This window comes from Benincasa hispida, chromosome 8 (assembly GCF_027475165.1).
Source record: "Benincasa hispida cultivar pf3 chromosome 8, pf3_genome.v1.1, whole genome shotgun sequence".
Taxonomy (NCBI): domain Eukaryota; kingdom Viridiplantae; phylum Streptophyta; class Magnoliopsida; order Cucurbitales; family Cucurbitaceae; genus Benincasa; species Benincasa hispida.
In genome coordinates, this window is record NC_143485.1 from 4,139,583 (window position 1) to 4,152,077 (window position 12,495).

The following is a 12,495-nucleotide window of genomic DNA, read 5'->3' on the forward strand; positions in this document are numbered from 1 at the left end:
TCCCTGTGATCCAGACAAAATACATAAGAAGACGCTTGAGAGTTCTTCACCTCCTTCATCCATTCTGAGTGATGACCAGAGCCTTCGACCGGAGCTAGATCTCAAGAGAGTCAGCTCCACCGCTCATCCATGGCTCCACCGACAGCCTTTACGCACATCCGCTGGAAGCAAGTCTTTGCTTCTAGCCGGTCATTTCATTTTCCTGTTTTTTTCTTATATTGTATTGTATGACATTTTGTGATTAAGGAATTAATACAATTTGTTTTCAATGCATTTCTCTATTTCTTTCAACTCCATCTCCATCTTTTTTGCTTAGCATCTTTACTTTCATTGCAACACTTAGTGAGATTACTTGGGTTTCGCATACTTAGTCATGTGGATTATGGATATGAAGCATGTAGCAACCTACCGAGAGGTGTGCGTTGCGTGAGTGTGAGAGTAACCTTATTTGCTTAGTGTGGAGCTGCGACAACGCTTGTCTATAGGCTAATGCAAAGCTTGTCTATGAGTAAAGTCAGCAACAACTAACTGCCCGAGAGGGTAAGTGGTTGATCGCATTAAGCAATGTAAGTCATTGTTCACTAGAGATAGGAATAATCTTAGGTCAGCCAAGTTCATGCGGTTACCTTGTCCTATGAGCGCATTATTCATCATTTAGGCATACTTGAGAAATTAGTCTAAAATCCAAATCTAAGACTCGAGAAAGCGGATTGGAACGCATAGGGAAGAACGGGGAACTTAGAGATAAGCTCCATTTGCTATCACACAGCGTATGCACCCTACAGATAGGATATTGCATGTGTCCAGGAAGTAGGATTAGGTGGTATGTGGCTAGCACGCTCATGCGGCGAGAGCTAGTGAGCGGGTTATGGAGGTCTAGGCAGGCATAGGCTTTTCGGCACTATCGCAGATCCACCACATACCTTCTAGAGTTAGGTTCACGTGTGTGTAGCATGATTGTATGGATTTCGTTGACTAAGGTTGCCCTTGTGGTCACTCTTAAGGGTTGCAATAAATACATCTCCACATTTTATCTATTTTTCCATTCATTTGTTTCATGTCAAGAGTGTCGTGCTCTACCTCTCATGCATATTCTCATTGCGTTGTCTGTTAGATAGGAGTAGGAGTAGGATTAACTTAGCAACCCCTCCAACATTCTTTTATTTAAACCGTCGCATGCATATTACCGCATTCATTTTGTTACAAGTCCCTGAGTTCGACCTCGGATCACCCAAGAAACTTGCGTTCACGTTATACTTAGCGTGAACGCAAGAAAACTTGTGACAGGACGTATGGTCATCGAATACATTCGTTAACGCATTATCATTCCAACACATGACCATCGACGCATGACTATCAACACCTATCTTAAGAACATGCATCGCATATTGTGTCCAAGGGATTTTAGTTGTCGAGTAAAATTGACTTTTAATTTCCCGTCACCAGATATATTTCCTTAAACACCGCTCTTCCCCATCTCAAATATATATTGATTTTGCTAATATGGTTCACCCTTAGTTTTCTCACACAATCAAGGTTCTATGTAGCCTTAGATATAAGGACTTCAACCTCCTTTCCATTTCCACCCAACAAGGCACTCTTATTTAGCACTTTTGTCCTCATACTTCTTAATAAAATGGGCGAGCGGAGCAGAAACATCGTCACATCCTAGACTCCGTCTGGGCTCAACTTCTATCTGCCTTCTGCCCTACAAAGTTTTGGGGTGAAGTTGCTCTTACTTCTATCTACACAATCAATCGTCTTCTTTCACCTGTTCTTCAAAATGCTTTTCCATTTGAACGCTTATATGGTACTTTTCCTGATTACTCTGACCTCAAGGTCTTTGATTGTACATGTTTTGTACTTCTTTACCCTCATGAACATACCAAATTAGAACCACGTGTGCGTCTCTGTTGCATTTTGGCTATGGAACTTAACATAAAGATTTCCGTTGTTGGGACCCTTTTTCGAACAGATTGCGTATCTCTCGCCATGTCATTTTTTGGGAGCACACTATGTTCTCTAGCTTCTCAACCTGTCATGATTCTATTTTGAGTCCTCTTCCTTAGGTTTCTAACGATTCGTTTGATCCTTTCCCTTCTTCTGCATCTTCTAATGATTCTGAGCTTGAATAGTCTGTGTCTGTCTCTGTTAACCTTGATTAGCCTTCTATGTCACCTATGGAATCTGGACCTGTTCATGACTCTGCTTCTTCTGTTTGACGTTCCACTAGGGTAAGGGCACCTCCTACTCACCTTCGAGATTTTCACTGTTTTTCTCCTATCATTTTCTTGGTTGAGCCTACCTCTTTTCGTGTAGCAAATATTAATCCTTTGTGGCAACAAACTATGAGAGAAGAATAAGTGGGTCTACAAGATCAAGAAACTCATTGGTTGTAAGTGGGTCTACAAGATCAAGACTCATTCTGATGGTTCTATTGAGCGTTATAAGGATCGGTGGTAGCAAAATGATATTCTCAAGATTATGGGATCAATTACGAAGAGACCTTTGCACCTGTGGCACGAATGACATCTATTCGATGTCTCTTTGCAGTTGTTGCAGCTAAACAGTGGCCACTTTTTCAAATAGATGTCAAGAACGCCTTCCTTAATGGGGCCTTATCTGAGGAATTATACATGCAACTTCCCCTAGGTGTCTCTTTTCCATCCCAGAAGGTATGCCTTCTTCGACGAGCATTGTATGGTTTAAAGCAAACCCCTCGAGCTTAGTTTTTGTAACTTTTAGTTCCACTATCATTCATCTTGGATATACGTCTAGTTCTCATGACACGACACTATTTACCTGGCAGATAACTCATGGTATTGTTCTTCTTCTCCTATATGTTGATGATATGATTATTACTGGGAATGATCCTTAAGCTATCTCTAATCTACAACACTATCTTGGTGAACACGTTGAGATGAAGTACTTAGGTTCACTTAGTTACTTTTTTGGTCTTGAAGTGTCGTTGAGCTTTGCTAGTTATTCGTTGTCTCAAGTAAAGTATGTCTCGGATCTTTTGGTGGACTTCAGTATTACTGACTCTGCTAGAACTCCAACATCACTTGATCCCAATATTCGTTTGACTTCATTTGATGGAATTCCACTTGAGGATGTCAATCTCTATCATTAGCTTGTTGGCAGCCTTATTTATCTGACAGTCACTTGTCTTGACATTGCATATGCTATTCACATTGTTAGTTAGTTCATGGCTACCCCTCGGACATTCATTTTACCACTGTTCTTCGTATCCTCCGTTATGTCAAAGGTACTTTGCGGTATGAACTTTAGTTTTCTTCCCAGTCTTTCCTGGTTTTATCAGGCTAGTCTGATGTTTATTGAGCTGGTGATCCTACTGACCGGGTTCTACCTCCGGTTATTGTTTCTACTTCAGTGATTCTCTCATTTCTTAGCGCAATAAGAAATAGAGTGTTGTTTCCCGTTCTAGTACGAAGTCTGAATATCGTGCTCTGGTTGATTCTACGTTAGAACTCTTGTGGCTTTGTTGGCTTCTTGTTGATATGGGAGTCCCTCAGTTGTTTGCCACTATACTTCACTATGACAATCGTAGTGTCATCCAAATTGCTCACAATGATGTTTTTCATGAACGCACCAAGCATATTGAGAATGATTTTCACTTTGTTCGTCATCATCTCCTGAGCGAAATTCTGATTTTACGCTCTGTTTCCACCGCTAAGCAACCTGCCGACATTCTCACCAAAGCTTTACCTTCTGGTCGTTTTCTCCAACTACTTAACAAACTCAAGTTGATTCCAACCTTACCACCTTGAAATTGAGGGAAGGTGTGAATGTATACTAGGTCTCCTTGTACTTAGTCTTATTTGGAGAGTCTTTAGAATATGATTAGTCTCTATTCTTAGGGTGTTAGTACAGTATTTATACCTCTGTACAGTTCTTTATAAAAATATACTTGAAATATACGTCTTCAAAACTAAAAAGAAATGAAAAGAAAAGCCAACCTAGTAAATATGCTTTCGCTACGAATTAAAAGATACATTGGTCTGGTTTGATAACTATTTGATTTTTTTAGTTTAGTTTTTAAATTAAGTTTATAAACTCTTCTTCCACGCATAAATTTTATGTTATGTTATCCATCTTTTACTAATGTTTTCAAAAATTAAAATATAATTTTTTTGCATAAAATATCTCAATAAATTCGAGTAAATATTTAAGAAAAATGGAAACATGATTACATAATTATGAGCAATTAAACATAAATTTTAAAAATAAAAATCCACCATTTGAATTATTCACTAAATTAACTGAAAAATGGTCAAAATATGGACGTGCGGTTCAGCCGCAGTATGACGAATCCAAAGTCAAAGTGGCGGCGGTCAAGAAATTCGCACTATAAATAATAATTTTGACGGCTTAATTAAGTTGGTGCATTCTCATGTTTCAAATTCTTCCTCAAAAGATTTTTATATTCAATTTAATTTTTTACTCATTTCGAAAGTGTTTGATTTATGGATTATTTTCTAATTTTTAGCACAGACTTTTAAGACTTTATCTTTTTTTTACCATAATTACGAGATGGTTTATCGAATTTTCGATTTTAAAGAAAAAAATTCATGTCACTTAACGTCAAGATAAATTTATTTTGACTATCTTAATTTTTTTTTTATTTAGTTGTACTTTTGACGTTGAATACTAATAAATATATTAAAAAATGGTATATATCTTTTTCTATATTTTATTTACTTAAAAAAATATTAAAAAATATTTATATTTTTAAAAATACGTTTAAAATATTAGGAAGTCAGTTTTACTCTAAATTTTGGAGCTATATATCAATTTAACTTATTGAGCTTATACTAATTTCTAGATGAGAAAAAATCGATCATAATATACTAAAGAAAAAGTAATTATAATATGAAAAAAATGCAGGTGTTAAAAAGAATTGGCATTTTTATATTGTTCGAGAAAAATAATAACAAAAAATAGCACTACAATTTTGCAATAATTGAACAAGGATTATAACATTATAAACTTTAGTTCATAAATTTTTATTAAAAAAAAAAAAAACAAAGAAACAAAACTTTAGCTACTTTGGTTGCTGTTCTCTTAATCTGACTTGTAAATATTTGCTTGATAGAGTTCAACAATATGTGAATTAGCAACTGTTTTAGGTCTGTTTAATAATTATTTTGTTTTTTGTTTTTTGTATTTAAAAATTAAATTTATTTTTTATTATTTTTTTATAATGATTTACATATTTATTAAATATAATAATTAAATTCTTAATCAAATTCCAAAAATAAAAATAAATTTTTAAAAATTATATATATATATTTCCTTTTTAGTTTTTAACCTGGGCTTGGTTTTTTAAATCATTGAATTAAAAAAAAAGTAGATAACAAAAAAAGAAATTTGGAAGTAGAAATAGTGTCTATAGACTTAATTTTCAAAATTAAAAAAAAAACTAAAAACAAAATGGTTACCAAACGAGACCTTCATCTTTATGTTTTAATTTTTTTAAAAAAATCTCGATTATAATTTAAAATTATAATAAATAAAACATCTCTGTTTTTTTTTGTTTTTTTTTTTTTTAATCAAAAGTTGAGTGAAAAAACTTTTACATGAGGATTAGTAAATGAAGTTGGTAAATATCACCGAGGTACACGATCTAAAATCTTGAAATGGTCCAACTTAGTTTAAAATTTTATTTATTTATATTAATTCGAATATATAGTTTAATATGAATCTCATTCATATTAAATTTAACTCATAGTTGTAATATAAATTTTATTTATATTATTTAATATTTGAATTCATTATTTTCTCGTATAATAAAGTATAATTTTGAATCTGATCCAAAATAAATTTTATATCATAATGTATCTATATACGTTATAGTAATTATATCTCATATAATTAATTCACTTAAATAATTTGAATAATTTAAATTAATCCAAAATTAGATAATTCTTATTTTATTTTTAGTGAAATAGCAAGGGGACGTAATGGACCTATGAATTAAAAGCTCTAATAATAAGAGATTAGTTAATTAAACTCTTTAATTAAATTAATAGATATTTATTAACTGCAGGTCAGTGCTCTAAAGACCCACCGTTGCATTCTTTGTACGGTAGATATATTTATATGTTCATAGATATAACCAATCAACAAGAAGTCGACTCTTCACAAATCACTCATATTATAGATAGGTCAAATTACCATATTACCTCTATATAAGTTTCAATTGCTAAATTAATTCAATCATTACAATAAATTCACGGTCTATGAAGACTAAAAATATATATTAACTATTTTTCATAAACAAAAAGGTATGTTAACCATTAAAAAAAATTAAGTTGAGCCAAAGCTGATAACAAATATACAAAAGGAAGGGTATAATTATTTTCATTCTATCAATATGAAAACGATGCAATTCCATATTGTAAAAGTTAAAGTACCTCATAATGTTTATAAGATAGATTAATTACTCATCTCATCATCAATTAATTTTGAGATGAAACTCCATATTATCTAATATAGTTTCAGAACCTACAAAATTAGATACTTTCTTTTTCTTCAACCAAATCTTTATGATTCTTATATGTTCATCCCTAAATTTCTATGATTCTTGTGCGTTCGTAAAGATTGTGATTTTCAGTAGTCATAGTAAGTAATTTTTCTTCCATGATTGTTATTTCTTCTTTTTCATAATTTCTTTCTACTTATTTCCAATTTCTTCTTTTGGTTCATTTTTGTCCATGATTGTTTTATTTTATTTTATTTATTTATTTATTTATTTTGTTAGTTTCTTCTTTTTTTCTTTTTTTTTTTCCAGTTGTGTATCAATATCAATATCATGTAATAATAGGAGTAATCATTTATAAAGGGAGTGAGGAGATAGACCAATGTAGATTCGGTGAACATCTTGCATGCGCACCACTCATGCGAGGCGAGCGTGTGTGTGATTATTTTTAAAACGGTCCATTAATTACTTTTAAAATGGTCCATCGATGCACAGTTCGTGACACACATAATTCATTTTCTCAATTCTCACTTCATTTTCCTCTCCTCCTCCATCTTAGCTTTCCGAGCAGTGAGTTTAGAAAGGGTGTACGTTCCGATCGGTAACGATGCATTTTTGATCGGTTTTCATTTGGCTGTTTTATCCTGGGAACGACGTGACAATTTTCAGACCTGCTTGCACACTTGAGCAGAGCCGTGAAACGTCTTAAAGAGAGCGAGCTCCGTTTCGCGGCTCTGCGACTCAGCCTATAATGAGTTTCTGTTTTGCAGGTTTTGCTCTTCACTTGACTGTCATGCCTTAACGGTTTACAACTCATCGTTCTGAGGGCCCTGCTATTTTCAACAAAATAGACTCCTGCAATTACATAAAAATAGAAGTATATATCAAAATAGCAGTAATAGATTTTTACTTTTTATAGAATTCTATTAGTAACTATCACTAATAGACTTCTATTATTATATATATAAGTATGTAATAATAGGCAACAATTCTAACTTGATATTAGTTGATTTCTATATAGAGGTATCACTTATAGAAATTTCACATTAATCGACTTCTATCACCAATATATTTACATGACAAGTAATAACTATCATGAATTTTATAAAATTCTATCAGTATATAAAATGAAAAGAGTATTGCATAGTCTATCAATGATAGACTTTAATATCTGCCTGAGATCTATTATCGATAGATTGATATCACATGTGAACATCAATCTATCACTAATAGAGTATGTTATTTCCTTTCCTAGTAAAAGACAAGCGATAAAATTCTATCATTCATAAATTCAATCACAAAATATGTAGCCTGGTATCACTAATAAACTTCTAATATTTGTACTGTGATAAAAGTCTACCTTTGATAGACTTAATCACGAAATGTATAATCCATCAGTAATAGCAGTCTATTACAAATAGACTACATGTTTTGTGATTGAAGTCCACGAGTGATGGACCCATTACAAGAAAAGGGAGTTTTAGTGATAAATTTTGAGCAACACGTGCAAATTTTTATCACTAAAGGTCAATTTATAGCAATGTTTTGCAAAAATGTCATAAAATATTCATTATTAGCAACATATCTTAAATTTGCATCACTAAAAGAATTAGTAACCCACCCACTAGCGCTACTAAACATTAAAACCTTTTAGCAACACATTAAGATGTCACTAAATATATATATTATTATTAAAAAAAAAAAAAAAAAAAAGGTAAAAATTTGTGGTTTTTTCCCTCCCTTCTTTCCCCCCAATCTTTCGACACTCATTCCCTTCCCTTCTCCCCTCTATTCTTCCCTCCTTTTTAACTCACGCATCACCGTTGGGACGAACGGAGGTTTCTCCTCACCATCGACAACGGCCGCTGCTGCTCACTGCCGCGAAGAACCTATTGCGAACCCATGGGATGAATGGCTTGCTATGCGAAAATGGAACTCCTTGGCTCAAACGGAGCACCTTACTGCCAATATACTATTGGCAAATAGACACTTGCTATGAACCGAGCGTCGACGAATAGCCTCCCTGCTACAAACTGACCGCCGGTGAACGAACGTGCTGTTAAATCCACTCATTTCGTAACTCACGCATCACGGCCGACGAAGGGGTTGAAATAAACCTACGAGGTATTTGTTTCAAAGAGAACCCATTCATTTTCAAAGTGATTTCTGTATGAAATTTATATCAATTAGTACATATTTAACCCCGATTTCAAAACTCATGCAACTCTTTAATGATTCCCACCTTCATCTTATCACAAGGCACTTATTTTTAGAGAATCACTCATTTTCAGGTACTTTTATGTGAAATTTCCATCAATTAGTACACTAAAAACATCTTTTCTATAGGTTTCTACCTTTCGACAAACTAGAAACAACTTATTTTCAGAGAACTCACTCATTTCCAAGTTATTTTTATGTGCAATTTTCATCAATTAGTATGTATTTTGTTAGTATATTTAGCCAATCAATTTTCCATCAAGAACTTAATTTAGGAACTCAACAAGTTTTAATTTCTAATTTCAAGAACATATGGGTTTGGCTATTTAGATTAATGCCTGTTAGTTTCTTTATTTGTTGAGAAATCGTTCTTGTATATTGAAGATAAGATGATAAAGAATTGAGAACCTTTGCATAAAATCCCTAAAAGTGAAGTTAAGTTTAAGAACTTAGGGATAGTTTTCAATCTTTCCTTATATTAGTTTCATGGAAAATAGAAAATTTGGTAAAGTAGTTTTTTACTGGTAGTGCAACAACTCTATTTAGGTCTCTCCTCCTCACTTTAAATATAATATAGGATGGTTTAAATGATTTGTAGTAAGTGATTTTAGCTTCGACTAGAAAAGTTACTATATATCCCAACTTATCAATTTAAAATTGAATGTTATTAATAATTTAACGTTGTATTGGAATATCTAGTAATGTAACTTTAATACTATTTTGATCGCCTATTTTGCAATTTACATATGACTTAGACTCTAACACTTTGATTTCTAACTTAGGTACTTTAATTTTTACTTGTTATGGATCGAAGTTGGATGAATGTAAGAGGTCGAATGTCTAGTCAATATTCTAATGGTATTGATAGTTTATCGAAGTCACGAAAAATTATTTAGACGAAGAAGGAAAAACAAGATGTCCTTGTTCAAACTATGTGAATGTCAGTTGGAATAAATTAAAAGTCGTGGAACGCCATTTATATAAATATGATATGTCTCTGACTTATAACCGATGGATATTCCATGAGGATAATGTTGATCTTTCTCCATTTTTAAGATTTAATTCAAGGTTTCTAGGTTCAGTATTTCCAAATTTAGTTGAAAGTAGAGAAGATGATGGAAATCTTAGAGAAAACATTAGAGTTAGAGATACTGTGGATGACATGGGCCAAATTTTAAAGAAACTATAAGAGAATCAATGAGCAAGATGAGTCACATAAAACAAATGGAATGTTTCATGAAGTAGAAGAGGAGTTATATCCAAGATGTTTAAAGTTTACTTGGTTTAATTTTTTAGTGAAACTATGCACATTAAGGTGCTTAATCGTTGGCGCGATAAATCATTTGATATGTTGCTTGAATTATTAAACGAAGTCTTTCTAGATGGTGTAAAGCTACCTACTTCATATTATAAGGCCAAGAAAAGACTACGTGACCTAGGTATGAGTTATAAATCAATTCACATGTGTAAGTTTGATTGCGCTTTATTTTGGAAAGAATATGCATCTCTTGACAATTGTCCACATTGTGAAAAGTCAAGATACAAATTGAATGATAGAAAGTGGAAACAAATTCCACATAAAGTGTAGAGATATTTTCCACTAAAGACAAGGTTGCAAAGGATATTTCTTTGAAAACATATTGCTGAGGATATGTCAAAGATAAGAGGTGTAAAATTGAAGGAATACTTTGACATCCTACTGATGCTGAGGGTGGGAAATATTTTGATGGCCAGTACCCTTGTTTTGCTTCGGATACTCGTAATTTTATATTAGCACTTTCTTCATATGGTTTTAACCCATTTGGAAACATGAAAGATCATATGGCATGTGGCCAGTTATGCTCATTCCATACAACGTGCCCTCTTAGAAATGTATAAAAGTACCATTTATGTTTCTATCTCTACTGATCCTTGGTTCAAGGTATCCTAGAAAAGAAATTAATATTTACCTACAACCACTGGTAGATGAGCTAAATGAGTCGTGGGTTAATGGTGTTCAAACATATGATAGTTTTAGTTCTTCTTTCTTCCAACTTCATGTTACACTATTGTGGACAATCAATGATTTTCTAGCTTATGATGATTTATCTGGTTGGAGGACAAAAGGTTATAAAGCATGTCCAGTTTGCAATGTTAATACAAGCTCAATGAGACTAAAGAGTAACATTTTTTATATGAGACATCGTCGATATCTACACTTTTAACACATTCATGGCGTAAAAGTAGGCAACATGATGAGAAACAAGAAATGCGAGTAGCTCCAAATATATTATCCAGACAAGATATTATAAATCAATTGAATTCAATAAGTATTCCTATGTTGAGCAAGAATCCTATAAGGCGAGATGTGAAATGAAAATGGGTAATTAGTGAGCACAATTGGACTAAAAGAAGCATTTTTTCCATCTTCCTTATTGGCAAAATCTTAAACTACGTCATAAACTTGACGTAGCATATCGAGAAAAACATATGTGATAATTTGGTGGGTACAATATTGAATATTGATGGGAAGACTAAAGACACCATTAAAGCTCGTGAGGATTTAGCTAACTTGAAAATAAGAAAGGAGCTTCACATACAAGAAATTGAAAATAGGCATGTCAAGCCTCATGCATCCTACACATTAACTGCTGCTGAAAAAGTAAACTTTTGTACATTCTTGAAATCTGTGAAGTTTCCCGATAGTTTTGCTTCCATCATATCTCGGTTTGTTAATGTGAAGGAGGGAAAAATCTCTGATTTGAAAAGTCATGGTTGTCATGTTTTATTATAAAGACTTCTCCTAATTGGTATTCAACCATATCTACGTAAGGATATTTCTACAACTATATCAGAGTTGTCAAATTTCTTCCATTCTTTACGTAAGAAGACTTTGAACATATCAAAATTAGATAAAATGAAAGTTGATATAGTTGTCATCTTATGTAAGTTGGAAAAAATCTTTCCACCATCATTTTTTGACGTGATGGTCTATTTCCCCCCCCCCCCCCAATCAGATAGTTACTTTGTTTGGTCCCTTTTAGTATGACACTAAGAAGTCATCCATCTAGCGTGAGTTTTTTTATTTGGGTTATAGTGTTCTACCCCCCGGAATCGTATTGAGTGGTTCCTTTTAGTATGACATTTAGAGGTCATCCATCAATTCTTTATCCTCATGTACTTTACATATTTCACTTCTTTGTTTGTCAGCTTTGATGTCTCGATGGTCTCCTGTACAAGATGTTTAAGTTCAGTTTGGAGATAGGAATGGATAGAATTGGTGTTGGTATTTTATACTTTTGTTTCACAATGACATTGCAATGCTTCAAAGATTTTCAATTGGAATTTTTATAATGAAAACTTGTGATAGCTAGTGTTGATACTAAAGTTGTTCCTATTGTCGAACTTGGTTGACATAACTTATAGCCAAATTAGTACTATTTCATTTTGTTTCAATGATAGTCTGAGATATTGGGAATATGTATCTTCAATTATAACTTTTGGTTTAAATATAAATTGATTAATTGATTCTTGATTTGCTCCAAAGATTATTATGTTTTAAATTTTATAACGGGTTTATATATTAAATTATGTATTATTTTTTAATTAATAAAATACTTTTACCAACATTTTCTATAACGTCAATAAATTGTATTTTAAAAAAAGCATCCAATTATAGTGACACAAATTATTCATTTTACTGACACTTAAGTATACTGCAAAAGATACTTGCAATGACCATTGATCCACATTTAGCAACAGTATTATATATTGCTAAAACATAACTTTCAGTGACA

At 32.7% G+C, this 12,495-nt stretch overlaps 1 pseudogene; it reads left to right on the top strand.

Annotated features, from left to right (window-relative positions):
* The first annotated feature begins 9,522 nt into the window (after window positions 1–9,522).
* On the top strand, window positions 9,523–11,492 carry LOC150034305 (uncharacterized; annotated as a pseudogene).
* Window positions 11,493–12,495: the final 1,003 nt, after the last annotated feature.